Below are 6000 nucleotides of genomic sequence, written 5' to 3' on the forward strand. Positions count from 1 at the left end.
CCTCTTTGCATAAAAGGGCTTCTTATAAAGGCATGCACCACAAGAGCTTCTATTATGGGATTAAGTTGAGCCCTCTGACATATACAATTTGGAACTCCCAAATGAGTCCAAGACTCTATACAATGTGAATAGGAAATATTATGCACATCCATAGCACATCCCTAGCTTGGTGCATAATCGGTGTAGCATGTGTTATCTGCTGGTAACATTTCCCCTCCTAATTTGGCGCATGTCCTCGTGTGCCGCTAAAGTAGAACACAGAGACATGGTAGAAAGCATGTCCATGGAGGAATGTTGAGCTGCAAAACATAAGACAAGTCATGAGTATCAAAGACCAACAAATAAGAATAGAATATGAAGAATAAAGAACAATCACGCAAAGTGAAACCACTTGAAATTTCAGTTCTATGCATGAAACACAAGCAATAAATTATGACCCTAGACTAATGGAAGGTCATAAACCTACTAGCCTAAAACCTATACGATCAATCCTTAATAAAGCATCCAAGTCTATCATGTCTGTGGCCACAAAGAAGCTCATAATCTATTAGTACACTTTCACAACTTTTTGAAGCTCATGGAAGATTGTTCTTTAACATTTTATAGAAAAAAGTAAAGCACATCACAAGGCGACCACCCCAAGGCAATTCTAGCTACAATTCTCGGCGCCTTGAACCCTCAAGGAGGTGTTCCAAGAATCTACTAGCCTACCAAGGTGATGGCTAACCCCTATCAGCCCCCTAGGGCATCAATTTAGGACCTTGACCAAGCGAGCCAAGGTGATTCTTCTCGCCTACCAAGTGCCAATAAGGCGCTAGGCCTAACAAAGTCACATAACATATAATTTCATTTTCATGTGTCTAGCAGCATTTTTGCTACTAATTTTTAGAAACTTTTTTTTTGCTTCATTGTTTCATTTATTTAGCACTTTCCATCGTGAGATTGCTTATGGCAAATGGACTAAGGGACTAAAGCCTAATCATAGCCCTAGGTCATGTTAGAAATGAGTGGAATATTAAGTCAATTACTAAGAGTCTAGTGCTAACAAGCAATGATCTTACATTAACCTACGGTCAAGGCCAATTATCCATGATTAGCACACGTAAAACCAAATTTTTAATGAGTTTAATATTCACAAAGCAAAGTGTTGAAACTCTAGTATGCTTAGATTTTGAAAATGAAAGGAACCATAGTTTAGAAGAAAATTCACTTTATCCAAGCATGCAAAGAGTGAAGGGATAAAGAAGAGGATAGCATGGAAGGATTTCACCTATTCGTGCTCTTTGCGCATCCTTATGTAGAGACCCCTTGATTCCTTTTATTTGCAAGCCAAGCTTCTTGAAGCTAAGTGTTAACAAACACAAGCTCCAAAAGCCATTTATTGAAAGTTTTTTTTTAACATTATTAAAAACCTAAAGCTAGTCTTAAATACCCAATTATACCAAAGGGAAAAAACCCATACGAAAAAAATACCTTTGGTTATGCACGACTTGAAAGCTCTTTTTGCTAAACACTAGCTCAAATGAAATTTAGAATTTTTAGTACAAAGTGGTGAACTAGTGATTATACAACTTTAACCAAATGAAATGAATTGACTACTCTAAATAGCCACATATTGCAATATGTTGCAATGTAGACTCCCGATTTGCAATGGAATCCCACATTTCCAAAAAAGACCAATGGTTAGTGCTCTAAAGGATATGGTTATTCATTTACAAGCACTAAGAACAACCAAGCAATAAAAGAGAATCGTGGTCACTCACAAATTAAAAGAAAATTAGTCCAATCTCCTCGCCATATGACCAAAATGGATGCTCAATTTTAGCATATTTAGCATACATATCAAGCACCCAAAACTTCATTCTCAAGCACAAGTCCCATGATGCAATCTATGCTATATATTTCAATGAAACATCACAACTTTCACATTTTTCAATGAAATTCCTTAAAAAATATTCAATGAACTAATGCAACGCACAAAATTCATGTTCCATGCTTCCATAGAATTTTCATAAATGGAATATTATGGGAGGCACATTCCATTAATCACAAACAAGGATCAAGGATCATATTTTGCTCTCCCCATAAGCACACACCCCTCTAGACTAATCCTTAAGGCCATTTTTGCAAGCAAAAGTTTTCACCATTTCACTCTCTTCTTTCAATTTCATATTGTTTGGGTTAGCTCAATTCAAGCATATATCTTCCCATGAACAAGTTCTCTGCCTCAAGTTTATTCGAGACCTTGCTTTTGTTTTTCATAGGGTGGGAATCTTCCCTTCCAAAAAACTTTTTATGTTTAAAACATGTTCCCTTTTTTGTTTTTAATCACGAGCATTAGACCAATAGAGAGAGAAATCATAATGCACCAAGAGTGGATGGGCAGGCTTCAGTGCAAGTAGTAGCGATAGAGGTTTTGAGAAAGAGGGAAGTCATTGAAGAGATGTAGACCCCAAGAACAACGTGAGTGGGCAAGTGCAGTTTGGTCTTTGGAGGTGGGAGTCTTGTGGGAGTGTATGTGTGCACTCCATCATGGCTCCTTCCTTACCCTTCATTTCCTCCCCTTACCTGCCCAATTTCTCCATGTCCTCCTATGCTGCGAACTCGCTTACCAAATGATAAAATGCTTAGTACATTCTCAAGCAGCCTTTACGTTCGCTAAAGAGCAGCAATTTCTCTTTGCAAGGGCAAAACAAGAAGGACATTGCCAATTCTAGTATGCTCTCCGAATGTCTTTAGAGAAGCAAATTCCTACCCTCACTCTCCATTGTAATTCTATTCAGCTCCTGCTTCAAAGGACATGGGCACTCCGTCCATACATAAGGGCAGTTGTCAGGGCATTGGGGGAATTTTTCACAATTCTACAAAGACCCTTCATCTATTCTAAGCAGTAGCCCCTATAGGAGCCATGTTTGTCTATAATGGTAGAGTTTCTAAGAATAGGATGTTGAAAGCAAGGCGTTCTTTGAGTGAGTGTAGTGGCAGATATGAAGATGCAAGCGATGTGAATAGCGACTAGCCAAGACCAAACCTCTTGGAGTTCCATACTCAGCAATTGATGTAGCCAGTGTTGTATGTATGCACTGAGAAACATGGCAAGCAGGTCACTGCAAGTGGGACCGGCATCATAGCATGGCAAATAGGGAATTTCTAACACTGGTCGGAACTGTCATGAGCCGTGTTTGCGTGTGATGGGAGGGGGCAAGATCCATCGTTCAAAGCAATAAAGAATGCGGGTGGCCTATGGGTCAATTTGATGCCAAGGACAGAAAAAGCATGTGTAGCCAAAAATGGCTTCTGTGTTAGTGAGGGTTTGTGACGTCACTTGTGATTGACAAGAAAAGAAGGTGTGAGATAGTGTGTGTATTCCTTTATAAGGGGGCCTTCCCATGGCCATGGAGGATGCATGAACATGAATATGTGTGTTGTGTGGGCAATCATTCAAGCTAGGGTGGGTTAAAGATTGACACACACAATGGGGAATACAATTGATGTCACACATTTCATATCTATTTTAGTTTTCAATTTGAATTAATATGAATCACAATGGAATCACACAATAACTCCTTTATTCACATTTCAATCAAGCATTCATTACTAAGTTTCAAACCAATGCATAGTGTTTGAGTAAATCGATTGGTCATATATTCCCCAATTATATAGTAATGCAAACTAAAAATAAATCAATATGAAAGGCGGTTTACATCAAGCACTGCATACACACATGAATGTAGTGCATTACTTCTCAAATGAAAATTTGTATCCAATTTCAATCTTGAATTGCTCATATCCAACTTCCAAATCACTTAATTTCAATTTGGGTTCATTATTCATATGTGATTATGGCAACTCAAAGGCACACCATATCCAATTAATATAGCACATATGGTAATGGCATTGCACCTCAGTCATCCCCAATCACGCACAAATTGAGTCATTCATCTCAAATCCCACCGTGATCAATCATGCACACACCACTCTTTAGGTTTAATAATCATCATAATTGGTAATTGTTACTTTTTTATCCCCAATTTGAATATCGACAAATGCCATTGAGTAGGCACACACTCAAATTTAGGCCAAGATTATATACAACCAATTTATCAATTCCACATTGCAATGCTTAAATTGCATACTTGATCAAGCCTAAACGAACGCATGTTTTCTCTATTTCTAAAAAAATAGCATTGATTTGACCCAATCAAGCAATGCATGCACTCAAAAATTAAGAACAAAAGCTAAAATTTGGCTTGATTGGCAATGCAACTAGGTCTATCCCTAATGCTTGCACAAATATTTGATGCACATTTCTTAATCAAAAAGCATTTTGGTGTCCCGATTGACCATCAATTATTGAAAATCAAGTGGTCTTGAATGGACACACACACACACACACTCAAATTTGTCCAATTTCTTGGCAATTAGGCTTATCCAATGATTGAATTTTCCTAGCATAAACATCAATAGTATGATTGTACACTCACATATCATCAATTCCATCAATTTTTATTCATGCATACACTCAAAATTAGGTGCACACATGCTTGAATTTTATGGCAGTTTTTTTTCTCTTTGGTGCATTACACACACAATGATTTTTATTCACACACATGAATTCTTGTTGCAAATCTAGTAATCTTGACACACACTAGGTTCATTAGTCAAATTTGACATCAATTTCATTCCAAGTGAATCAAATCAGGTGCAAATTGTAGGTCAATTGATTTACACACCTAATTTTAGAAAGCGATCATCACAAATTGTAAGCAATCAAGAATTCAAATGAGCAAGTGAGTCCACTTACATCATCGTAATCACACTCCAAGCTATTCCGTTGCTCCATGCGAAAATGCATCATTGCACACACAAGTATGTGCACCACCAAATCAGTTCCAAAATTGACCAATTAATGGCCAAAAATCAACCACTCAAATCAATAGATTAGGGGCATGGATTAGCACAAAAAACTTGATAAAAGTGTTGATTCCACCTCTTATAAGGGGATTGAGCATACATTACACATCAAATGTTAGTGGTTAGGTTATAAAGTTAGTCAAAAATTAGCATGAAATTAGTACAATTAGCATGGAAATGAAGTGAAATTAGTAATGGTCAGTAAATTAGTGAATGGGGTATTCATAACTCAAATTTTATCTTCCAATTACTTGCACACACAATCAAATTAAACCAAAATTGAGTTACACACACTCAATACCAATGAAATTAGTAGTGAAATTACTCTTATCAAAGCATCCTCTACTCCTTTAGCTTAGGCAACCACTCCCCGACAATGGTGCCAAATGTAAGAGGTAGTCGTAGCATAGGCCAACTCTGACAAAATCATCAATGTGGAGAGACCATCACCCGGCTAGAGCATGGAAACATCACACAACTAAGTGTGAGAGCATCATCGGACACAATGAATAAGAGGATTCAAGAGAATGCCTCGCCAATGCAAGTACAGATTAGCCATGGCAAGACTAACTCTGATCACACTCTAACCACTAATCAAGAAACTCCTACACGCATCAAGCCCACCAAAGTCCGACTTGCCAATCTTATTCGAGTCACAAGCATCCATGACCAAAGCACACACTAATTGCATTGAAGTTGGCTTCCCCAACCATCATATGCCAACCAAGGTACTCTAATCATATCACACACAAGTTTCATTGAGCTCAAGGCTCTTAAACCTTCACACACACAAGCACACAATTAGGCACAAACTCTAATCACATGACCAAGAGTGCACGCACACTACACTAATAAAGAGAATTAGAGAAGTCATCAACTAATGAAAATACTTATGGAAGAAGAGAGTTAAGATCAAAGAAAGAATTCATTACCTCTCTCAAATCTAGAATAATGAGAGTGTAAAACTACTTCATGACGTAATGAAATGTAGAGAAGACAATACTAATGAACAAAATAGAGATTAGATTAATCAAGAAGAGCTTCCCTAATTACAAAGGATTAGCACTAGCCTTCTAAGCATGGACA

The sequence above is a fragment of the Adiantum capillus-veneris genome, chromosome 30, assembly GCF_014529385.1.
Source record: "Adiantum capillus-veneris isolate H3 chromosome 30, ASM1452938v2, whole genome shotgun sequence".
In the NCBI taxonomy this organism is placed as follows: domain Eukaryota; kingdom Viridiplantae; phylum Streptophyta; class Polypodiopsida; order Polypodiales; family Pteridaceae; genus Adiantum; species Adiantum capillus-veneris.